Below are 27,051 nucleotides of genomic sequence, written 5' to 3'. Positions count from 1 at the left end.
ATTACAGCTTATGAATAACATCTAGTATACCATGAAAACATCTGACAACGTTTCGGTCCCTCCTGAAGCATCATTAACCTGATAATGATCCAAAATGGCCCGAAACATCTCATAAAATTTATTACTGAACCCATTTCAAAGCCTATCTAAGGTATAACAGCCGACTACTTCCCCCAGGTACCTATTTTCATGCTAGGTGACAGCAGATGCAAGGGGAAGGTGAGGAATACCCAACGTCTCCACCCACCCCAGGGTCGAACCCGTGTCCGTAGGTTGTGAGTAGAAAGCACTACCACTCAGTTAATAAATCTGGTTCAGATCCTACTCTTCTATTCTTAAATTCAACATACCAGCTATACCATACCTCAGGTATTCTCCTCACCATATATACCATGTCTGAGGTATACTCTTCACCATATATACCTCGTCTCAGGTATATTCTCCAACATATATACCATACCTCAGGTATTCTCCTCACCATATATACCATGTCTGAGGTATACTCTTCACCATATATACCATGTCTGAGGTATACTCTTCAACATATATACCATACCTCAAGTATTCTCCTCACCATATATACCATGTCTTAATTATACTCTTCACCATATATACCACGTCTCAGGTATACTCTTTAACATATATACCATACCTCAGGTATTCTCCTCATCATATATACCTTGTTTTAGGTATACTCTTCACCAAATATACCACGTCTCAGGTATACTCTTCAACATATATACCATACCTCAGGTATTCTCCTCACCATATATACCATGTCTGAGGTATACTCTTCACCATATATACCACGTCTCAGGTATACTCTTCAACATATATACCATACCTCAGGTATTCTCCTCATCATATATACCTTGTTTTAGGTATACTCGTCACCATATATACCACGTCTCAGGTATACTCTTCACCATGTACACCAGATGTCAGGTATCCCCTTCACCATATATAACACATTTAGGTATCCCATTAATCAGGTATACCAAGTCTCAGGTGTCCCTTTATTGGTTATCCCAGGAACGAGGATACCATCTGACACCCTAACTCAGAGGGATACACTCGTGTGTATCCCTCTGAGAACAGAGTATTATTATTATTATTATTATTATTATTATTATTATTATTATTATTATTATTATTATTATTATTAATATTAATAGTAGTAGTAGTATCGTTATTATTATTATCATATTGTTATTTTTATTATTATTGTTATCATTATCGTTATGATTATTATTATTATTCTTAGTATTGGTATTATATTAGTGAGGAAGCGCTAAATTCGCATGGGTTATGTGTCCCCCCAACAGACGCACGTTAAACAAAAAAAAAATAAATGAAAGATCAGAAGAAAACTCAATATAGAAAACATTGATGATAAAAAAAGTCCAATTAAGAGCATCAATTAAAAATATATTTTCATTCCTAGGATGGATGGGAATAAGATATATTCAAAAAATTAATCCAGTATTTTTTTTTTTTTTTTGGTGAGCGAGGCCTCGCCGTGAATGAGAGATATACATCCCTCATTTAGTTAACGAGAATTGATGGTGAGAAACACAGTCGTTGATGTGTTAGGTGTGTCAACAGAAAGTACCATCAATTGTCACGGTAATATTTTGGCTGCCAACCGGCCAGCCTACTCTCTCTCTCTCTCTCCCTCTCTTTTTTTCTCTCTTTCCGTCTCTCTCTTTCTCTCTAACATATATATATATATATATATATATATATATATATATATATATATATATATATATATATATATATATATATTTTCAACAAGTCGGTCGTCTCCCACCGAGGCAGGGTGACCCAAAAAGAAAGAAAATCCCCAAAAAGAAAATACTTTCATCATCATTCAACACTTTCACCTCACTCACACATAATCACTGTTTTTGCAGAGGTGCTCAGAACACAAGAGTTTAGATGCATATACATATAAAGATACACAACATATCCCACCAAACTGCCAATATCCCAAACCCCTCCTTTAAAGTGCAGGCATTGTACTTCCCATTTCCAGGACTCAAGTCCGGCTATATAAAATAACCGGTTTCCCTAAATCCCTTCACTAAATATTACCCAGCTCACTCTCCAACAGCTCGTCAGGCCCCAAATACCATTTGTCTCCATTCACTCCTATCTAACACGCTCACGCACGCTTGCTGGAAGTCCAAGCCTCTCGCCCCAACACCTCCTTTACCCCTATATATATATATATATATATATATATATATATATATATATATATATATATATATATATATATATATATATATATATATATATATATATAAGTGTGCGTAGGCGTGTGTGTATGTGTGTGTGTGAGAGAGAGACAAAGAGAGAGAGACAGAGAGACAGAGACAGACAGAGACAGAGAGAAACAGAGACAGAGAGAGAGAAAGAAAGAGAGGGAGAGAGAGAGAGAAAGAGAGAGAGAGAGAGAAAGAGAAAGAGAGAGAGAGAGAGAGAGAGAGAGAGAGAGAGAGAGAGAGAGAGAGAGAGAGAGAGAGAGAGAGAGAGAGAGAGAGAGAGAGAGAGAGAGAGAGGACAGTAACAGGCCGGATAAGAAGAACCTTGAAAAACAACACTGAGATAACGATAATGCTCTCAAAGTCACTTGTTCTCCCTGGACTGGAATATTACCTACTGACACATCTTTTAAGACTGACGTAATCACAGATCTGGAGACTGTATGGAGAACCTTCTCCACGTAAATCTTACCCCATATAAATTCAGGCAAGCATCAAAATAACTGGGAGTGTCCTAAGTCCCTCGAACAGTACCATAAGTCAGTTCCTGATCAGCCAGGCTGTGATGTCCGCGATGGGCTGGGTTTAGCCAACACCAACAGTGTGATTGATCAAGCAGCCAATTATAAGGTCTCTGGAGGGGATGACCTTCGGAACCTTTTTCTGTCGGAAGGCCTCATTAAAGGTAGCTATAATCTAGTAAGATCATAAAAAAGAAGGAACACTGCAGGAGGCCTACTGGCCCATACGAAGCAGGTCCAATTTTCCCACCGGCTTAAGCCAATGCCTTAACCTAGTCAGGTCAGTCACATTCACTAAAGGGGGGGAATAAGACCGGATTCAAAAATTTTTGATTGAATGTATTGCAAATGGTTAGTTATTTTTTTAAGTTAATTATTATATAATAACTTTAAAAAAAAATCATTCAGAAGGCGGCACTTAATGCCCTAGAAGGCCGCATGCGACTTTAATGCCGCAGGTTCCATACCCCTGGTGTACAGGTATGCTACAGGAAACGGAATTTTAAATTATCAATCTCTACTGGAAACCCTAGTCACTCCCCCTTCCCTTCACGCTTCCCCCCTTCACCCCTCCCCTTTAGCCCCTTCCCCTCACCCCTCCCCCTTAGCCCCTTCCCCTCACCACTTCCCCTTACCCCTCCCCTCACCCCTCCCCTTTAGCCCCTTCCCCTCGCCACTTTCTCTCACCCCTCCCCTCACTCCTCCCCTCTCCCCGAGCCCCTCACCTCGCCATTGAGAAACTGGTCACAATCTTATCACATCTGGTAAGAAAATTTGTATCGTCTGTAATTAATTGCCTTGAGAGACAATCCAATTCTCTCTCTCTCTCATTCTGGGTCATTTAAGTGACAGTAAGCAGTGTGTAAATTAGTGTTTGTGACCCCTGGTTATGTGTGTGTGTGTGTGTGTGTGTGTGTGTGTGTGTGTGTGTGTGTTTGTGTGTGTGTGTGTGTGTGTGTGTGTGTGTGTGTGTGTTTGTGTGTGTGTGTGTGTGTGTGTGTGTGTATGTGTGTGTGTGTGTGTTTGTGTATGTGTGTGTGTCTTTGTGTGTGTGTGTGTGTGTGTACTCACCTAGTTGTACTCACCTAGTTGAGGTTGCAGGGGTCGAGTCCATGCTCCTGGCCCCGCCTCTTCACTGGTCGCTACTAGGTCACTCTCCCTGAACCATGAGCTTTATCGTACCTCTGCTTAAAGCTATGTATGGATCCTGCCTCCACTACATCGTATGTGTGTGTGTGTATATCTCTGTGTGATGAGGATGTGATGTACTGTGTGTGTCTTCACAATGTCCGATTTAACTCTGTTGACCACTACTCTGTGTGTGTGTGTGTGTGTGTGTGTGTGTGTGTGTGTGTGTGTGTGTGTGTGTGTGTGTGATAGTGTACTTAGGGCACGCGAGAGGGGTTTCTTGCATTCTCTTCTGCTTGCATAGGCATTTGTTTTTTTCAATTGCTTTTATCCTTCTCTCGTTTTTCTAAACACAGTCGTACTGGGATTTCAATATTTCACTCATTTCCTTGTTGTCGTCTGTGTAAGTCCCATCCTGTCTGAGTAAGGGCCCGATACTAGATGTGGTATTTGCCTTGTTTTTGGCATATGAAAAGAAATATTTTGAATTTCTTTCAATTTCACTAATAGCTTTAAGCTCCTCCTGCCTCTCCTGGTTCCTGTAAGAGTCATTTAGCTTAAGTTCGATAGTTTCCACTTCCCTGGTCAGCGCCTCCCTTCGTGTATCAGATATTCTAGCACTCCTGAGGAGCTCAGTGACTCTTCGTCGTCTTCTGTAGAGGGAGCGTCTTTTTCTCTCCAGTTTACTCCTGCTCTTCTTCTTTCTTAGGGGAATATGCCTAGAACATGCTTCGGCTACCAGGCAGTTGATCCTTTCAAGGCACTGGTTTGGGTCCATGTCATTTAAGACATCTTCCCAACATGTTTCGTTTAGGACATGGTTTACCTGGTCCCAGTTGATGTTCTTGTTGTTGAAATTGTATTTTGTGAAGACACCCTCACAGGTACATGCATTCTGTTGTTCAGGACCCCTATGCATGTACGTCTGGACTTCGATTAGATTGTGATCGGAATTAGTTGTTTTTGATATTCTTATGTCTCTTATCAGGTCCTCATTATTTGTGAAGATAAGGTCAAGTGTGTTTTCTAGTCTTGTTGGCTCCACTATCTGCTGGCTTAAGGTGTGTTTTTCGCAGAGACTTAGTAGCTCATGTGTGTGTGACCTTTCATACCTCCGGGGATTGTTTCAGCTATAACATTATTTGCTACATTCTTCCATTTTGTATGCCTTAGGTTGAAATCACCAAGCAGTAAGATGTTTGGGGATGGAGCTAGAAGGTTTTCCAAACAGTAATCGATTTTCAGTAGCTGTTCCTTGAACAGTTGGGAGGTTGCATCTGGTGGCTTGTATACAACCACAATGACTAGGTTTTGGTTCTCGATCTTTATTGATAGAACTTCAACTACCTCATTTGTGGTGTTCAGCAACTCCGTGCAGATAAGGGACTCTTTGACATACAGGCCATCCCCCCCTTTTGCCTGTTTTTTCTGTCGCATCTAAAAAGGTTGTAACCACTTATCCATATTTCACTGTCAAAGTGATCTTTTGTGTGAGTCTCTGTGAAGGCTGCAAACATTGCATTAGACTCCACTAGAAGTCCACTGATAAAAGGTATTTTGTTGTTGGTGGATGGCTTAAGGCCCTGTATATTAGCAAATATGAACGAGGTTGTATTCTGTGTTTGTTGGGGGGATGTGTGTGTGTGTGTGTGTGTGTGTGTGTGTGTGTGTGTGTGTTCGTGTGTGTGTGTGTGTGTGTGTGTGTGTGTGTGTTTGTGTGTGTGTGTGTCTGTGATCCCTTATTTCTTCTGCTTGATTTTTTTTTCAATTGCTTTTATCCTTCTCTCTTTTTTTAAATCCAACTTTGAAAAAGTGGACATCTCATTTTTTTTACTCCTCTGACCCAGCGGCTGTCAACAAATCATCTCTCTTCTTTTGTTCTCTTTTCTTTCGTCTATTTTTCCTCTCTCTCTCTCTCTCTCTCTCTCTCTCTCTCTCTCTCTCTCTCTCTCTATCTGCTGCTCTGTTTATCCAAAAATCCTCAAATATTCTCGGAACAACGGAAATCCTGATGGATAATGAGAACGCAGGCATATACCTGTTGGAAAATACCCAGGATACCGAGAATCCTGTTGGATAATACTCACAACAACGGTACCGTTAATAAATATTTAGAAACAGTAAGATCATAACTTAGAATTTACCTGTTCACGAGTGGTTGGTAGCCCGTTGCATGGTTGGGTACTTAGTGGAGTAGTCAGCGAGACGCGTTTTAGGGAGATTAGTGGTAGTGCTGAAAGCGGGGACTGTGGTTGTGGTAGGGGCTGTGGTGGAGGTAGGGGCTGTGGTGGAGGTTGGGGCTGTGGTGGAGGTAGGGGCTGTGGTGGAGGTAGGGACTGTGCTGATTGTATCGCTGGAGAAGTAACGGCGGTGGTGGTTGTTGTTGGTGGTGGTGGAGGTTGCTGGTGGTGTTGGTGGTGGTGTTAATGGTTGGAGACCCCTCTAAACAAAACATTTGACGCCTGTGAGGGTGAAAAAATGACACATTACTAACAACAGCAACAAACATTACTAATAATGGCAACAAACATCACTAACAATAGCAACAAACATTACTAACAATAGCAACAAACATTACTAATAATGGCAACAAACATTACTAACAATAGCAACACTCCTCAGTAACAGTAGTAACACATCACTAACAATAGCAACACGTAGGCAATAAAAGTCCCTTTGATGCCAGCAAAAGGTTTTGAGACTCGAATTAAAACTATCATCCCCACATCTTCGGATCATTTAATAAGTTCGTTTAACGAGTCGAGCATCAAACAAAAACACATGTCAACAAAAGATGATAACACCGACAGGATGATGAATTAGACACCTGAGTAACACCTGGGAGTTTTGATTTTTGAAGGCGTCTCGTCAACCAGTGGCTCTTCTGTCAGTTCATTACAGAGATGAAATACGATGGCAGTGGGAGATGAGGTGATCAGTCCCTCAACCTGATGGAACATGCTTGCTAGGGACTGATTACCTCACCTTCAAGCGCCTTTGTAAATTATCTCTGTATTGAACTGACGAAGCCACTGGTTGGCGAAACGTCTTCAAAATGAGATACCCAGGTGTTGGACATGTGTTTAATGAGTCATCTAACCAGTCAAAAACCACACTGATGTTTCTATAAGCATGCATGTTATATCTGGGAAAAGAGCTGGTATGTTAGGTTTTGACTTGTCATTTCTCATATATAACGGGATATACATTATACATCGCGTGGTGTATATCATTGTATATACACACTGATCCCCATTTTAGGCATTAAAGTATTCTTGGTTGCTAATAAGCAAGTGATCTGCAGTCTTGGTGACCTTCGTATAGTTGACAGAATTCAAGCCCCTTGAACCAGCTAACCATCAGATATGTATATTGCAAGCCTAACTTATACGAGAACCTAATCATGTAACTGACTAATCTGAGGACTTGCTGTGTTCTCTGCATCTGTGCGTGAGGCGTAATAACGTAATTAATAGCCCCGTGTAACTAGTCAAATAACACTCAACGCTGAGGCCAAATTGAATGAGCGAGGTTGGTATTGCCAGCCGTCCCAGATGGAGTTAGGTTAGGTAAGGTTTGTCAAGAAACAGGACAAGTGTTTCCAGACGCAGGTCTTAGTTATGGAGTGAGGTGCCAGTATCAAGGAAAGGCACAGTACTGTGCCATGTACACGTCAACGTACACCTTCCTCAAGCACATAAGAACGTAGCCTTGGTCGTGATTTTGACGTGATCACTCTGCCTCCTGCATCCACTCTTGCAATCACCTAACGAAACCTGATGTGCAGTGTTATGCAGGTTTCTGAATTAGTGTGAAGTTTATAACGTACATAAGAACATAAGAAAGAAGGAACACTGCAACAGGCCTACTGGCCCATGTGAGGCAGGTCCAATTCTCTCACCGGTTTAAGCTCACTGACCTAGTGACCTTAAGTTCTCTGACCGTCTGACATCACTGACCTAGTGAGGTCAGACACGTCACTTAAGGGAGGAGTGACTTTGTAAATGGTCTAAGTCGGACCGAAACGTCGTCGTAAGCTCCTCTCTTCTATGTGCGGGTTATTTGTTTAATGTATCCGACCTATTAGCACAAGCTAATTAGGTCCATAAATATATTAATCTCAGCGCTTGAGTGTACGTTTATCAAACACGTATTGGACAGGCAACTACGAATGAGAGAAACGTGTGCAGCCAAAACGTTCTTGCAATAAAGATACCCAAATGTCTTGTTTATCACCTTGCTAGTATTGTTTATCATGATGAAATTAAGACACATGTGCAACATCTGGGTATCTTTGTTGTAGACGTTTCGCCATCCAGTGGCTTTATCAATACAAATTCCAGGACATAACTTGAAGACAGTAGAACTATGTACAGAAGATGAGGTAATCAGTCCCTCAACCTTGGAGTTGGTGCGAAGAGCACCATAGTCGTGGAGATTCTGAAGCAGAAGCAAGGAGGCTGACGCTTTTATACTAACGTCAGGTGGAGATGGGACGTGTAGCAGACGAGAGCATAGTCACTGGTAGGCGGGATTCCCCAGTGGAAGTAGGTCCTGCCCAAAGAGATGGGTTAGTTGTAGTAGTAGTTGTCGTAGTCGTGAAGGTTATGTACATGTCAGACACTGCAACATCATGGAATCTTGATTCTGAGGACATGAACATAACCTTCACGACTACGACAACTACTACTACAACTAACCCATCTCTTTGGGTAGGACCTACTTCCACTGGGGAATCCCGCCTACCAGTGACTATGCCCTCGTCTGCTACACGTCCCCTTTCCATCTGACGTTAGTATAAAAGCGTCAGCCTCCTTGCTTCTGCTTCAGAATCTCCACGACTACGGTGCTCTTCGCACCTACTCCTAGGTTGAGGGACTGATTACCTCATCTTCTGTACATAGTTCTACTGTCTTCAAGTTATGTCCTGGAATTTGTATTGATAAAGCCACTGGATGGCGAAACGTCTACAATAAAGATACCCAGATGTTGCACATGTGTCTTAGTTTCATTTTGTCGGTATTGTATACCATTCTTGTACACATTCTTTATCCTCAAGAATATGATCAAACGGAATGTTGAGCACTAACTCTTTTGTTTTGACTGTATTGTAACAATAGCCATATAAATAAAAGTTATAAGGATATCCAAACAAGACAGAAATAGAAACCATACCACGGGCGAGGATAGAACCCGCGATCAGAGTCTCAAAACTCCAGACCGTCGCGTTAGCCACTGGACCGGCTAGCTGGTTCAGTGGCTAACGCGACGGTCTGGAGTTTTGAGACTCTCTGATCGCGGGTTCTATCCCGTGGTGTGGATTGTTTGCAATCGTGTCATTGCGATTTCGTGAGTCAGAAATAGAAAAATTGATTTGAATTGGATAAATCTTACGTCCTTGATAAATCTAGATTTATCAAGGACGTAGGAACGGTCTTATACAGCAATAGAAACACCCCTTATGGATGATGGGTGAAGTGTGGCAAAACCGCAACGTAGCCACTTGGGGGCGAAACGTTTCCTTCTTGGACAGTGCATATGTGTCTGAAGAGCTTTAAACAAATCATCATCTGATAAAGCTCTTCACAGATCGAAATGTTGTCTCAGTAAGGGGCTTGTTTTCCGAAATGTCTCTTTTCTTCAGTGCGTCGATGGGATTGATTATGCCACAGGACCAGCTGAATGGAAATGTAAACACAAATGCAGTATAATGTGATCCTTTATTGACTACGTTTCGCCCACACAGTGGGCTTTTTCAAGTCACTTGTTTGTGACTTGAAAAAGCCCACTGTGTGGGCGAAACGTAGTCAATAAAGGATCACATTATACTGCATTTGTGTTTATATTTCCATTGTGTCGGTATTTTATACCATTTATTTCCACAGGACCAGCTCCATTCAGTCCTCCTGACGAAGGATCGAGCCTAAACCACGTCTTGTGCTACACAACCCGCATGGGTGTAGCTCTTAAGATGAATTAGTTACCTTATGTCTGGTCTTGCAACAAGGCCAAACATAAGGCCTAATTCATTTTTTCTCGAAATTTTCCTTTGACCACAAATTCTCCTTACCTCTCCCACTTCTTACAACTTAGAACATCCATCTTTCATCATGCCCAAATTTTGAAAAGAATTGGCCAAGACGTGACAAGTTTGAGGCATCTTTCTTTTTGCATCGCCAGTCCTACAGAAACCAGCGTGTGTGTGTGTGTGTGTGTGTGTGTGTGTGTGTGTGTGTGTGTGTGTGTGTGTGTCTGTATGTCTGTGTAATCGCCTATTTGTACTTACCTATTTGTGGTTGCAGAGTTATAGGTAAAATTGGTCAATTAGAAAGAACTTATTTAAAATTAAGTCCTTTCTAAAATTTTCTCTTACACGTTTAGAGATATATTTTCTTTATTTATGTTAATGTGAAAATTAATAATTTTGTTCCGAAAGAATCTTAGAAAATTTACCTAACTTTATTATAACTAACGCAATTTAATTTAGGTTAATCCATTAAATATATTTTAGATAAGTTTACAATAATTTAGTAATTAACAAACACAATGAAATATATTTTTGGTTAGGTTCAGAATGATTTTTGCGAAATTACTGCATACACAAATTTTAGCTTGCCTTATTCGGAAAGAAGAGCGTTGCTATTTAAGCCAAAATCGCAAGTTTTACCTATTCGGCGCCATATATATATATATATATATATATATATATATATATATATATATATATATATATATATATATATATATATATATATATATATATATATATATATATATATATATATAATATATATATATATATATGCATATATATATATATTTATATATATATATACATATATATTTATATATATATATATACATATATATTTATATATATATATATACATATATATTTATATATATATATACATATATATTTATATATATACACATATATTTATATATATATATAAATATATATATATATATGTATATATATATATATATATATATATATATATATATATATATATATATATATATATATATATATATATATATACATATATGTCGTGCCGAATAGGCAGAACTTGCGATCTTGGCTTAAATAGCAACGTTCATCTTGCCATATAGGACAAGTGTTTATGCAATAATTTCGCCAAAATCATTCTGAACTTAACGAAAAAAATATATTTCACTGTGCTTCTTTAGTATTAAATTATTGTAAACAAATCTAAAATATATTTAGTTGGGTTAGGCTAAAATAAATTGCTCTTGTTGTAATAAGGTTAGGTAAGTTTTCTAAGTTCCTTTTCGTGCAAAATTATTATTTTTTACATTAACATTATTGAAAAAAATATATCTTTAAACGTACAAGAGAAAATTTTAGAAAGGACTTAATTTTAAATGAGTTCTTGCTAATTGACCAGTTTTACATATTCGGCACGATATTTTTTCACTCCAGAAGTATGTTCAGGTGCCAGTACTGACCGAATTTGTTCCCATAAGGAATATTGTGAAGTAGATTAGTCCATTTCAGACCCCCAAACATACACGTACAAACGCACTTATATAAATACACTTACATAATTGGTCGCATTCGGAGGTGATCGTTATGCGGGGGTCCACTGTATACATATATATGTCGTGCCGAATAGGCAGAACTTGCGATCTTGGCTTAAATAGCAACGTTCATCTTGCCATATAGGACAAGCGAAAATTTGTGTATGCAATAATTTCGCCAAAATCATTCTTAACCTAACGAAAAAAATATATTTCATTGTGTTTATTTAGTATTAAATTATTGTAAACAAATCTAAAATATATTTAGTTGGGTTAGGCTAAAATAAATTACTCTCGTTATAATAGGGTTAGGTAAGTTTTCTAAGATTCTTTTGTAGCAAAATTAAATTTTTTTACATTAACATTAATGAAAAAAATATATCATTAAACGTATAAGAGAAAATTTTAGAAAGGACTTAATTTTAAATGAGTTCTTGCTAATTGACCAGTTTTACATATTCGGCACGACATATATATATATATATATATATATATATATATATATATATATATATATATATATATATATATATATATATATATATATATATATATATATATATATATATATATATATATATATATGTATATATATATATATATATATATATATATATATATATATATATATATATATATATATGTATATATATATATATATATATATATATATATATATGTATACATATATATATATATATATATATATATATATGTATACATATATATATATATATATATATATATATATATATATATATATATATATATATGTATACATACATATATATGTATACATACATATATATATATATGTATACATACATATATATGTATACATACATATATATATATATATATATATATATATATATATATATATATATATATATATATATATATATATACATATATATTTATATATGAATGTATAGGAGCCTTTGAACCAAGTGAGAGAGTAATTGTGGTAGGAGACCTGAATGCTAAAGTAGGAGAAACTTTTAGAGAGGGTGTGGTAGGTAAGTTTGGGGTGCCAGGTGTAAATGATAATGGGAGCCCTTTGATTGAACTTTGTATAGAAAGGGGTTTAGTTATAGGTAATACATATTTTAAGAAAAAGAGGATAAATAAATATACAAGATATGATGTAGGGCGAAATGACAGAAGTTTGTTGGATTATGTATTGGTAGATAAAAGACTGTTGAGTAGACTTCAGGATGTACATGTTTATAGAGGGGCCACAGATATATCAGATCACTTTCTAGTTGTAGCTACACTGAGAGTAAAAGGTAGATGGGATACAAGGAGAATAGAAGCATCAGGGAAGAGAGAGGTGAAGGTTTATAAACTAAAAGAGGAGGCAGTTAGGGTAAGATATAAACAACTATTGGAGGATAGATGGGCTAATGAGAGCATAGGCAATGGGGTCGAAGAGGTATGGGGTAGGTTTAAAAATGTAGTGTTAGAGTGTTCAGCAGAAGTTTGTGGTTACAGGAAAGTGGGTGCGGGAGGGAAGAGGAGCGATTGGTGGAATGATGATGTAAAGAGAGTAGTAAGGGAGAAAAAGTTAGCATATGAGAAGTTTTTACAAAGTAGAAGTGATGCAAGGAGGGAAGAGTATATGGAGAAAAAGAGAGAGGTTAAGAGAGTGGTGAAGCAATGTAAAAAGAGAGCAAATGAGAGAGTGGGTGAGATGTTATCAACAAATTTTGTTGAAAATAAGAAAAAGTTTTGGAGTGAGATTAACAAGTTAAGAAAGCCTAGAGAACAAATGGATTTGTCAGTTAAAAATAGGAGAGGAGAGTTATTAAATGGAGAGTTAGAGGTATTGGGAAGATGGAGGGAATATTTTGAGGAATTGTTAAATGTTGATGAAGATAGGGAAGCTGTGATTTCGTGTATAGGGCAAGGAGGAATAACATCTTGTAGGAGTGAGGAAGAGCCAGTTGTGAGTGTGGGGGAAGTTCGTGAGGCAGTATGTAAAATGAAAGGGGTAAGGCAGCCGGGATTGATGGGATAAAGATAGAAATGTTAAAAGCAGGTGGGGATATAGTTTTGGAGTGGTTGGTGCAATTATTTAATAAATGTATGGAAGAGGGTAAGGTACCTAGGGATTGGCAGAGAGCATGCATAGTTCCTTTGTATAAAGGCAAGGGGATAAAAGAGAGTGCAAAAATTATAGGGGGATAAGTCTGCTGAGTATACCTGGTAAAGTGTATGGTAGAGTTATTATTGAAAGAATTAAGAGTAAGACGGAGAATAGGATAGCAGATGAACAAGGAGGCTTTAGGAAAGGTAGGGGGTGTGTGGACCAGGTGTTTACAGTGAAACATATAAGTGAACAGTATTTAGATAAGGCTAAAGAGGTCTTTGTGGCATTTATGGATTTGGAAAAGACGTATGACAGGGTGGATAGGGGGGCAATGTGGCAGATGTTGCAAGTGTATGGTGTAGGAGGTAGGTTACTGAAAGCAGTGAAGAGTTTTTACGAGGATAGTGAGGCTCAAGTTAGAGTATGTAGGAAAGAGGGAAATTATTTCCCAGTAAAAGTAGGCCTTAGACAAGGATGTGTGATGTCACCGTGGTTGTTTAATATATTTATAGATGGGGTTGTAAGAGAAGTAAATGCGAGGGTCTTGACAAGAGGCGTGGAGTTAAAAGATAAAGAATCACACACAAAGTGGGAGTTGTCACAGCTGCTCTTTGCTGATGACACTGTGCTCTTGGAAGATTCTGAAGAGAAGTTGCAGAGATTGGTGGATGAATTTGGTAGGGTGTGCAAAAGAAGAAAATTAAAGGTGAATACAGGAAAGAGTAAGGTTATGAGGATAACAAAAAGATTAGGTGATGAAAGATTGAATATCAGATTGGAGGGAGAGAGTATGGAGGAGGTGAATGTATTCAGATATTTGGGAGTGGACGTGTCAGCGGATGGGTCTATGAAAGATGAGGTGAATCATAGAATTGATGAGGGAAAAAGAGTGAGTGGTGCACTTAGGAGTCTGTGGAGACAAAGAACTTTGTCCTTGGAGGCAAAGAGGGGAATGTATGAGAGTACAGTTTCACCAACGCTCTTATATGGGTGTGAAGCATGGGTGAGGAATGTTGCAGCGAGGAGAAGGCTGGAGGCAGTGGAGATGTCATGTCTGAGGGCAATGTGTGGTGTGAATATAATGCAGAGAATTCGTAGTTTGGAAGTTAGGAGGAGGTGCGGGATTACCAAAACTGTTGTCCAGAGGGCTGAGGAAGGGTTGTTGAGGTGGTTCGGACATGTAGAGAGAATGGAGCGAAACAGAATGACTTCAAGAGTGTATCAGTCTGTAGTGGAAGGAAGGCGGGGTAGGGGTCGGCCTAGGAAAGGTTGGAGAGAGGGGGTAAAGGAGGTTTTGTGTGCGAGGGGCTTGGACTTCCAGCAGGTATGCATGAGCGTGTTTGATAGGAGTGAATGGAGACAAATGGTTTTTAATACTTGACGTGCTGTTGGAGTGTGAGCAAAGTAACATTTATGAAGGGGTTCAGGGAAACCGGCAGGCCGGACTTGAGTCCTGGAGATGGGAAGTACAGTGCCTGCACTCTGAAGGAGGGGTGTTAATGTTGCAGTTTAAAAACTGTAGTGTAAAGCACCCTTCTGGCAAGACAGTGATGGAGTGAATGATGGTGAAAGTTTTTCTTTTTCGGGCCACCCTGCCTTGGTGGGAATCGGCCAGTGTGATAATAAAAAAAAAATAATAAATATATATATATATATATATATATATATGTCTATATATATATATATATATATATCTCTATATATATATATATATATCTCTATATATATATATATATATATATATGTCTATCTATATATATATATATATATATATATCTATATATATATATATATATATATATATATGTCGTGCCGAATATGTAAAACTGGTCAACTAGCAAGAACTCATTTAAAATTAAGTCCTTTCTAAAATTTTCTCTTATACGTTTAAAGATATTTTTTTTTCATTAATGTTAATGTAAAAAATTTTAATTTTGCACCAAAAGAATCTTAGAAAACTTACCTAACCTTATTATAACAAGAGCAATTTATTTTAGCCTATCCCAGCTAAATATATTTTAAATACATTTACAATATTTTAATACTAAACAAACACAATGAAATATATTTTTCTCGTTAGGTTCAGAATGATTTTTGCGAAATTATTGCATACACAAATTTTCGCTTTTCCTATATGGCAAGATGAGCGCTGCCATTTAAGCCAAAATCGCAAGTTCTGCCTGTTCGGCACGACATATATATATATATATATATATATATATATATATATATATATATATATATATATATATATATATATATATATATATATATATATATATATATATATATATATATATATATATATATATATAATATAGAGGGAAGTACCACCTCTACGGCTGGACTGGGGACCCTCATCCTCAGAGAAGACAATAAACGTACCTCAGGGAAAACTCAAGGTTCTCCCCGGAGCTGTTTGAATATTTTCTTCTCCTACCACCTCCTATATTTGATATTCAATGTGAACATTTATTAATAAACAGAATACGTTTACAGAAAAACATAAACATGAATACAATGGCACAATGTATCAAAGATCATGAATTTCCTCCAGCTCCTCCGAGGCTGGACGCGAGCCAAGAATGCAGCAAGCATTTCCCCTCTGGATGGATACGCTGAGGCGCTGAAACATGACACTTGCCTGTCTGTCCTCTCATATGCACTCGACCATCTTCAGACGGACTCCAACTATTCATTAGTTGTTCTGTATGTAAATACTGACTGAGAGTGTTCGTTGTGAGCCCACAAGATGGCTCTGCTCATTTTATGGGGGCTACACTGGGATATATTATTAAATGCCATGACTTTTGCTGTGGGACGTGTTCAATGTGGATTGATCTGTTCTGGCTCCCCTGTTCACAAGTAGTTTCTTGTTTCTCTGTGATTACATTCTTCTCGTGTACCATTAGTGTTCTTATTTTCTTCCTTCTTCGGTTTCACCATTTTCTACTTCACATGTAACCTTTTCTGCTGTGTAAACTTCAAAAATTCCTCTCCTTGCCTTTGTCCTCACACCTTTTCACTGCCTGTTCTTCCAGTGACCTATATTTCTTCAGGATTTCTTTGCCTCTTCCTTTAGCCGCGCAGAGAGACCCTGGTTGAGCTACGATCTCTCTCTCTGTCTTTTATGTTTCATCTCCTCATCTTTCAGAAAGTCTTCTTTGACCTTTCTGCTTCCCTGGCATCTATTTTCTTAACACAGTGACTATCCCCTACCGAGGTAGAACGACCTGATAAACAAAGAATACTCATTTACTGTGATTCATTCAATAGCTGTCTTGCCAGAAGTTTGCAGATATCTCAGTCTAAATGAGCCTGTGGATGGCAGCATCCCCACGCCCCCTTTAGAGTGCAGGCAATGTACTTCACAGCACTCTTCTTCCTTCAGAGTGAAGGCACTGTGCTTTACACCACCCAATTCTTCAGCGGGCAAGCACTGTACTTCACAGAATTTCTAGTTCAGAGTAAAGGCACTCAAACCTCTCCAGAGTGCAGAGACTGTACTTCACACAACTTATCCTTCAGAGTGCACACACACACACACACACACACACACACACACACACACACACACACACACACACACACACACACGTTAGGAAGTATTTCTTCAGTCATAGAGTTGTCAGCAAGTGGAATAGCCTAGCAAGTGAAGTAGTGGAGGCAGGAACCATACATAGTTTTAAGAAGAGGTATGACAAAGCTCAGGAAGCAGAGAGAGAGAGAATCCAGTAGCGATCAGTGAAGAGGCGGGGCCAGGAGATGAGTCTCGACCCCTGCAACCACAATTAGGTGAGTACAATTAGGTGAGTACACACACACACACACACACACACACACACACACACACACACACACACACATACACAAAGACAAGATGTTCCAGAGACTGGACACAGTAACAAGGGGACACAGTTGGAAGTTGAAGACACAGATGAATCACAGGGATGTTACGAAGTATTTCTTCAGCCACAGAGTAGTCAGGAAGTGTAATAGTTTGGGAAGCGATGTAGTGGAAGCAGGATCCATACATAGCTTTAAGCAGAGGTATGATAAAGCTCACGGTTCAGGGAGAGTGACCTAGTAGCGACCAATGAAGAGGCGGGGCCAGGAGCTCGGGCTCGACCCCTGCAACCTCAACTAGGTGAGTACACACACACACACACACACACACACACACACACACACACACACACACACACACTGTGCTTCCCACCACCCATCCTTCAGGGTGCACACACTGTACTTCCCACCACCCATCCTTCAGAGTGCACACACTGTACTTCCCACCACCCATCCTTCAGGGTGCACACACTGTACTTCCCACCACCCATCCTTCAGAGTGCACACACTGTACTTCCCAACACCCATCCTTCAGGGTGCACACACTGTACTTCCCACCACCCATCCTTCAGAGTGCACACACTGTACTTCCCACCACCCATCCTTCAGAGTGCACACACTGTACTTCCCACCACCCATCCTTCAGGGTGCACACACTGTACTTCCCACCACCCAACCTCCAGAGTGCACACACTGTACTTCCTACCACCCATCCTTCAAGGTGCACACACTGTATTTTCCACCACCCATCCTTCAGGGTGCACACACTGTACTTCCCACCACCCATCCTTCAGAGTGCACACACTGTACTTCCCACCACCCAACCTTCAGGGTGCACACACTGTACTTCCCACCACCCATCCTTCAGGGTGCACACACTGTACTTCCCACCACCCATCCTTCAGGGTGCACACACTGTACTTCCCACCACCCATCCTTCAGAGTGCACACACTGTACTTCCCACTACCCATTCTTCAGGGTGCACCCATTGTACTTCCCAACACCCATCCTTCAGGGTGCACACACTGTACTTCCCAACACCCATCCTTCAGAGTGCACACACTGTACTTCCCACCACCCATCCTTCAGAGTGCACACACTGTACTTCCCACCACCCATCCTTCAGAGTGCACACACTGTACTTCCCACTACCCATCCTTCAGGGTGCACCCACTGTACTTCCCAACACCCTTCCTTCAGGGTGCACACACTGTACTTCCCAACACCCATCCTTCAGAGTGCACACACTGTACTTCCCACCACCCATCCTTCAGGGTGCACACACTGTGCTTCCCACCATCCACCCTTCAGGGTGCACACACTGTACTTCCCAACACCCATCCTTCAGGGTGCACACACTGTACTTCCCACCACCCATCCTTCAGAGTGCACACACTGTACTTCCCACCACCCATCCTTCAGGGTGCACACACTGTACTTCCCAACACCCATCCTTCAGGGTGCACACACTGTACTTCCCAACACCCATCCTTCAGAGTGCACACACTGTACTTCCCACCACCCATCCTTCAGGGTGCACACACTGTACTTCCCACCAGGGCTCGACCCCTGCAACCTCAACTAGGTGAGTACACACACACACACACACACACACACACACACACACACACACACACACACACACTGTGCTTCCCACCACCCATCCTTCAGGGTGCACACACTGTACTTCCCACCACCCATCCTTCAGAGTGCACACACTGTACTTCCCACCACCCATCCTTCAGGGTGCACACACTGTACTTCCCAACACCCGTCCTTCAGGGTGCACACACTGTACTTCCCACCACCCATCCTTCAGGGTGCACACACTGTACTTCCCAACACCCATCCTTCAGAGTGCACACACTGTACTTCCCACCACCCATCCTTCAGGGTGCACACACTGTACTTCCCAACACCCATCCTTCAGGGTGCACACACTGTACTTCCCACCACCCATCCTTCAGGGTGCACACACTGTACTTCCCACCACCCAACCTTCAGGGTGCACACACTGTACTTCCCAACACCCATCCTTCAGGGTGCATACACTGTACTTCCCAACACCCATCCTTCAGGGTGCACACACTGTACTTCCCACCACCCATCCTTCAGGGTGCACACACTGTACTTCCCACCACCCATCCTTCAGAGTGCACACACTGTACTTCCCACCACCCATCCTTCAGAGTGCACACACTGTACTTCCCAACACCCATCCTTCAGAGTGCAGAGTGCACACACTGTACTTCCCACCACCCATCCTTCAGGGTGCACACATTGTACTTCCCACCACCCATCCTTCAGAGTGCACACACTGTACTTCCCACCACCCATCCTTCAGGGTGCACACACTGTACTTCCCACCACACATCCTTCAGGGTGCACACACTGTACTTCCCACCACCCATCCTTCAGGGTGCACACACTGTACTTCCCACCACCCGTCCTTAAGGGTGCACACACTGTACTTCCCATCACCCATCCTTCAGGGTGCACACACTGTACTTCACACCACCCATCCTTCAGAGTGCACACATTGTACTTCCCACCACCCATCCTTCAGAGTGCACACACTGTACTTCCCACCACCCATCCTTCAGAGTGCACACACTGTACTTCCCACCACCCATCCATCAGGGTGCACACACTGTACTTCCCACCACCCATCCTTCAGAGTGCACACACTGTACTTCCCACCACACATCCTTCAGGGTGCACACACTGTACTTCCCACCACCCATCCTTCAGAGTGCACACACTGTACTTCCCACCACCCATCCTTCAGGGTACGCACACTGTACTTCCCACCACCCATCCTTCAGGGTGCACACACTGTACTTCCCACCACCCATCCTTCAGAGTGCACACACTGTACTTCCCACCACCCATCCTTCAGGGTGCACACACTGTACTTCCCACCACCCATCCTTCAGAGTGCACACACTGTACTTCCCACCACCCAACCTTCAGGGTGCACACACTGTACTTCCCACCACCCATCCTTCAGAGTACACACACTGTACTTCCCACCACCCAATCTTTAGAGTGCACACACTGTACTTCCCACCACCCATCCTTCAGGGTGCACACACTGTACTTCCCACTTTTTCTTATCTATCATAAAATTCTCTAAGACCTCAGTGCACATCATATCAAGTCTTTCCATCAACTTTCTTCAACTGTACCCAACGAGTCACCTCCCAGAGAAACAGACGACCCGAACGAGAAGGAGCAGATCCCAAGGAAAAACCAAAAGAAACCGGTCACAGACCGGGCCGCGGGGGAGGGGGCGTTGATCCCTGAAACCCTCTCCAGGTATACTCCAGGTATATAGACCTATCTAGAATCGCCTGTGATCACATCATTTCAAGAGCACTCAAAGTAATTACCAGCCAGAATGAGATTAATCTCAGAGATGGCATCACCCCGTGAGTTCGTCAATTAGATCACCGTTGAACATCAACGTTGATCCGATTGATGATGCCATCCACAATTGAATCAGTACAGCATACCGTTCAGTTTGGGCGAGTTGATGCTGCTGATTGAAAGGCTTTAGATTCAAGAAATAATAACTACCTTTCTCTTTCTCGGATCAAACCTCCAGGTGATGTATGACATATGAGATTATCTCCCTAATAATAATAATAATAATAATAATAATAGTAATAATAATAATAATAATAATAATAATAATAATAATAATAATAATAATAATAATAATAATAATAATAATAATAACAATAATAACAATAATAATAATAATAATAATAATAATAATAATAATAATAATAATAATAATAATAATATTAATAATATTAATATTAATATTAATAATATTAATATTAATAATAATAATAATAATAATAATAATAATAATAATAATAATAATAATAATAATAATAATAATAATAATAATAATAATAATAATAATAAAAATAAGATAATTACAGATAGAAGAAATATATGAAGATTTGCCTGCCATAAACCACATCCAGTTTTTCGAAGATTGCAACACTGAATTGCAACACTGAACTGCAACACTGAACTGCAACACTGAATTGCAACACTGGCTGTTCTGCAAGCCTTGCTTTCCTGGGCGAGTTTCTTGCCAGACTCGTATATTTAAATGTATAATTATTTTTCGGGTGACGAGCTGGTCTCCATATGAAGCCTCTGTCAGGTGACCAAAAGCTCCAGCTCTGGGTCATCATATGACTAAGACCCGCTTCGAGACACACTTGAACTGTTCCCTGACTAATCTTACCTAACCTATGTGGGTGAGGATGTGGTAATCACGTTTCTTAGAGTTCCTGATGCTGGTGGCTGTATATCCTTCAGTTTCAATGCATTTTAGACAAGTGTTAATCATTATAGATGAACGTGTGTAGTCCCTCATCCACACAAACACACACAAACACACGCAAACACACGCAAACACCCATTCCTTATTACAATTCTGCCTGGTTGCTAAGTTGGCTTATGAGACGAACAACCTACCGACTACACGAGGGTCATTACGGCAGCATGTCACTTGTTCACCACCAGTCAAGAATACTTTAATACATAAAATGTAGGACTCAACCAAACTCTCAGTGAATGTACACTGTTCGAAACTAATAGACGAGATTTCAGTTCATCCTATACCAACAGACGATGTTTTTATCCTGACTAGAACTTTAGATGAGGTTCCTGTCCGACCCAGGTCATTATATGGAGTTTCGGTCTAAGGGACATACACCTCACAATGTATATATCCTGTGTGCCTGGTGTATTATGGTCCTTCCACGCGGACTTTCTTGTTTCTTATCGCGGAGCAGCGAACTGTTGGAAATTATGACCAGCCAACAGTAAATCCCCTGCATGAGGAGCAATCATTGTCAGGACCTAAGATTTGCCCTTCCCTGATATATTCAATGCTGAAGCCATGTTTTTCGTCTTTAAATAACCTTAGGATAAAAAATTCTAGCACATTGTTTGAGGAGCTACGAAAGAATACCATTTCTTTCAATGCAATATATATATATATATATATATATATATATATATATATATATATATATATATATATATATATATATATATATATATATATATATATATATATATATATATATATATATATATATATATATATATATATATATATATATATATATATATATATATATATATATATATATATATATATATATATATATATATATATATTTTAACAACGGCCGTCTGTCACCGAGGCAGGGTGACCTAAAGAGAAAAATTAAAATTTTTCCTTTAAAATTTAATAATTTATACAGAAAAGGTTATTAGCCCCTTGCTCCAGGCATTTTAGTCGCCTCTTAGGACACGCATGGCTTGTGGAGGAAGAATTCTGTTCCACTTCCCTTTGGAGAAATGTATGTGTGTGTGTGTGTGTGTGTGTGTGTGTGTGTGTGTGTGTGTGTGTGTGTGTGTGTGTGTGTGTGTGTGTGTGTGTGTGTGTGTGTGTGTATTAATGTAACTTTAAGAAAGATGTGTTGACCATCTTTATATTCACAGATATATACATAACAACAGTTATGTGTATATCTCGTGTGTACTGTCCTCAGCTTATGCATATTTACGCTCGTCTCCTGGTCCATCCATGATGCTCTTCCTCAAGCGTGCCTCAAGACTGGACCTGCAAGTACCAGGTGCACTCAGGTCTCTGACTGGCCTTTTAAGCTGACACACCTGAACTGACCTGAATCCCAGCCTTCCCAGAGGAACCAGAAAATCAAGTTTCCTGAGTGGATAGAGAGCTAAGCTTTCTCAACCTCCGGAAAAGAAAGTTGCTAAGCAGCCGAGAGCCTTCCTCAGTGGCCAGAGGTAAAGACTTTCTGAGTGGCCGTTGAAGTGAACTTTCTCAGCGCCCACTGAGGCAAAGTTTTCAATGGAAGTTGCCAACCATGGAGGGTACAGGGCTCTCTATGCCTGTCTAGGGCTCTCTATGCCTGTCTAGGCCTCTCTATGCCTGTCTTCAAGGCTTGGGAAGTATATATAAAGTCTAGGCTTACGTGCAACAAGGTCATCTTTACATTAGTTCCTAAAAATTCCATTTCCTCTAAAATAAAGTACCATTATTATTATTATTATTATTATTATTATTATTATTATTATTATTATTATTATTATTATTATTATTATAATAATTTTAATTCTTAAAGTGATGAACCCGTAGGGGCCATGCAGCGCTTGAGGAATGGAAGGTAAATAGGACTGATGGCTGGAAGAGGAGAGTACTTTTAATTCCCTGGATCAAGAGCCCTTCTCCACCATCAAGGCATCTCTCTAGAAGAGATCACATATAGTCAAGTAATTAAAGTATTATAATTATAGTTATCTACAGAAATAATAAACATTATAATTAACCCTAATTTTTAATTAGGCCTAAATCATACAATTAGGCCTGATTCTTACACAATTAGCCTAATCTTTAAGTGATTGCTCTAATCTTTTCACGATTACCCTAATTAATCTTTAGAAATTGGTGAATATAATTCAGGTCTCAGGTCACCTGCACAAGGGTCATTAAGGCCCTGATTCTTCTGATTATAAACCTCATGTAACCTTTAATGACTTAATTAGGGATTAAAATAAATTCTCAGTGGATATTCATTTAGAAATATAAATCTCTCGGTGTATATACACTGACGGATAAGACAATAATAATAATAATAATAATAATAATAATAATAATAATAATAATAATAATAATAATAATAATAATAATAATAATAATAATAATAAGATTGTTGTTATTAATATTATTTTTAATATACACTCTGTAACTAACCTCGTGTGGCAGTATTGTCACAAACACGTAAGAGGAAATAGTTCCGGAGGCCCGAGCCTCCACCACGGTCCTAGCACAAGAGACCGCTGACCTTCCACAGACCGTGTTTCAGACCGAGCCAGAGAATCCTCTTCATATTTTCTGGTGGACGATTCCTTCAGACTTCTTCGTACAGTCGCTTCAAGGCAAACCTTTCTCTTGGGAGGATCGTCATTCGAACTAGTTTCTGCCTGTGATTCCCGAAGACTGGCATTCGTCTAGTACAACTGGGCAATGGACGCTCTTGTTTTCGCTATTAAAGATGCGCTTAGACGTTGAATTTCGGAAGTTAATTTAGATGGGTGATGTTTCTTTTTGGGAGTTTCTGCAGCTGCGGGTCAAGGTAGGTGAAGGTTCAGTCAGAGTCTTGCTTTCTGCTGCCTAGGAGACTAGTCTGTCATTGCACTATGAGGAGAAAATCAGAGTTAATTCACCTTGCCTCACCGACTCCAGAGCGACAACTGAAGCAGGACACCAGCTTGGGGTTACGACTGCTTTCCAGGGATTCCAGAGCGGTACGATACGCTCTTCTTCCAGTGCTGGAACCTTAGTCTTTCATCGATATATCATGCATATTAAACGCCTATTTCCCTCTGGGGAACGCGGATCAGAAGCGTATGACTCTAGGACACCATCACCGGTGAATATCTCCGGTTGACCTTCCCGAGACGAGACGCAAGGGGTGCTGGATGCTGCGGCCGTGCGCCTGGCAGCTCCCGTCCTCGCATCTCCCAAGAGAGCATCGATCCCAGATGGAAGGGAAGTTTGATAGCATCACCATTCATTTCCATTCATTTCCAAATCCCTTGTCAAACTCCACTCGGCTGGATTAAAACCCCCAACCCTCCTTTCACACCCACTGCCCAAACACACACATTATCCTCAGTGTGGGTATTGATCCACATCCACACAGGCCTCGGCAGCTCTTGTATGGAGCGGGAGAGAAGGGGGGCACGGGGCACGGAGGGAGGTGATGCGACCTTGTTCGAACAAGCTAGGTCTCTTGATCCGAGGAAATGGATTATATCAATTTGTATCCCATTTCAAAGGCGCTAAATAATTGACCTTATAGCGCTCTCCCAGTCACACAATTTGAATAATAATAATAATAATAATAATAATAATAGAATAAAAAGATGAAGAAGAATTGAAAAGTCGCCTTTCTCATAATTCAGATAATTCAGACTGACGTGAATGAAAAAAAGATAATTCCTTATTTGGCTATCCAACTCTCTCTCACTCTCTCTCTCTCTCTCTCTCTCTCTCTCTCTCTCTCTCTCAAGGGTGGACAGTGATGTAGTCATTTAATGGATGAAAAAAAATCTGTACATCACTTCACGTCTGGAAAATCAATTACTTAGCGAGTGATGGTGAATGAGGTTTCTTCTTTGGTGGAGGGAACAGCCTTGATGATGCACACCTGACCTCCCCAAACAGCAGTCTAACCTCATACTCATCTCCCCTCCCCTCTCTTCCCCCTAACTCTCCCTCCCCTCCCCTCACTCTTCCTCCCCTCCCCATCACCCCCTTCCTACCATCATAACGTATAGGAACAAGAAAATTTCTCCCTTAAATTTGATTAACGTCACTACCGTACTGGGAAAGCAAAAATATCTGGCTTCCCTCTGCGAGTTTAATAGCGAAAGAGTTTTTGCTATAGCTAACCAGTCAATATTTTCTCCCAGGAAAGTTAAGGTTCTGATAAATACGTCCGTGTTTATATACATATATATATATATATATATATATATATATATATATATATATATATATATATATATATATATATATATATATATATATATATATATATATATATATATATATATATATATATATATATATATATATATATGCTCGCATAAATATTTCATATGTTTATAGCTTCATAAAAAATTTAATGATTTAGAAATCTTGAGTATATTGTAAGCCCCTTAAGAAAAAAAAAAAGAAAATATCGGTACAGGCTTATTTGGCCTTGTTCCTGCCTAATAAGCAAAACAAGTCACCAACAGACACGTCTTTCGTCATTAGGCTGGACAAAACCATAATAAACTCTCAGTCTCCCAGGATTACCTCAGGGAAGTGTCTGGATCCTCCTCAGAGGGAGGGTTGGACACCATCTGGTGGGACTCAATGATACAAAATTAATCCAACACTGAAGATACTGCACAAGCACCCATTACTGCGCTGCGCACTTGTTTCTCCCCAGCCACAGCCGGTGTTCCAAGTGGCTTTATTCTTTCTGGAGCAGATGTTGTTGATTGAGAAGCAGTTGAAAGTTTTACACACAGAAATACGGCGTTTACGATGGGGGTCCTTTATTAGTGCCGAACTTGTGTACGGTTTCGCTGAAGACTGGTCGTTTATCCGACATTAATCGGGGCTTGACTACGTTATGTGGATGATATCCACGTTCATACCCCGTCTGAAGTTTCAACCTTGGAAACCTCAGGAACCATCTGAACTCTGCTGAGCCTTCCATGCAGTTCACTAACGAAGAAGTATGTACGTGTGTGTGTGTGAGAGAAAGAGAGAGAGAGAGAGAGAGAGAGAGAGAGAGAGAGAGAGAGAGAGAGAGAGAGAGAGGAGGAGACAACATAAGAGAGAGATTCAGAGGTCTAAAATGGCTAGTTTGTAAGCAGCTTAGAGAAAGTACAGCCCCGATGTTCAGCATCCCATCCACATTACGACTTCAATTACAATTCATCCCTGTAAAAAATCCTTTCCCTTCTTAAAGCAGATAATGAATCAGATTAGTACGTCATATTCCCGACAATCAACACTGCAGATCT

The 27,051-nt window shown here is 40.0% G+C and overlaps 1 protein-coding gene across 5 annotated transcripts in view; it reads right to left on the bottom strand.

Annotated features, from left to right (window-relative positions):
* LOC128698893 (glutamate-gated chloride channel) overlaps positions 1-24,908 on the bottom strand; it is a 412,436-nt gene extending 387,528 nt beyond the window's left edge. For 2 of the 5 annotated variants that reach the window (XM_070096884.1, XM_070096886.1), the window contains exons 1-2: positions 24,218-24,908; positions 6,064-6,381 (exon numbers count right to left, since the gene is read on the bottom strand). The gene's annotated coding sequence lies outside the window, so the exon portion shown is untranslated. The remainder of the gene's footprint in view (positions 1-6,063; positions 6,382-24,217) is intronic. The other 3 variants (XM_070096883.1, XM_070096885.1, XM_070096887.1) reach the window with 2 other exon arrangements.
* Between the last annotated feature and the right edge of the window lie 2,143 nt (positions 24,909-27,051).

The sequence above is a fragment of the Cherax quadricarinatus genome, chromosome 55 (genome assembly GCF_038502225.1).
Source record: "Cherax quadricarinatus isolate ZL_2023a chromosome 55, ASM3850222v1, whole genome shotgun sequence".
In the NCBI taxonomy this organism is placed as follows: Eukaryota; Metazoa; Arthropoda; class Malacostraca; order Decapoda; family Parastacidae; genus Cherax; species Cherax quadricarinatus.
The sequence above is the reverse complement of the archived record's forward strand: the minus strand, read 5'-3'. Positions and strand labels throughout refer to the sequence as shown.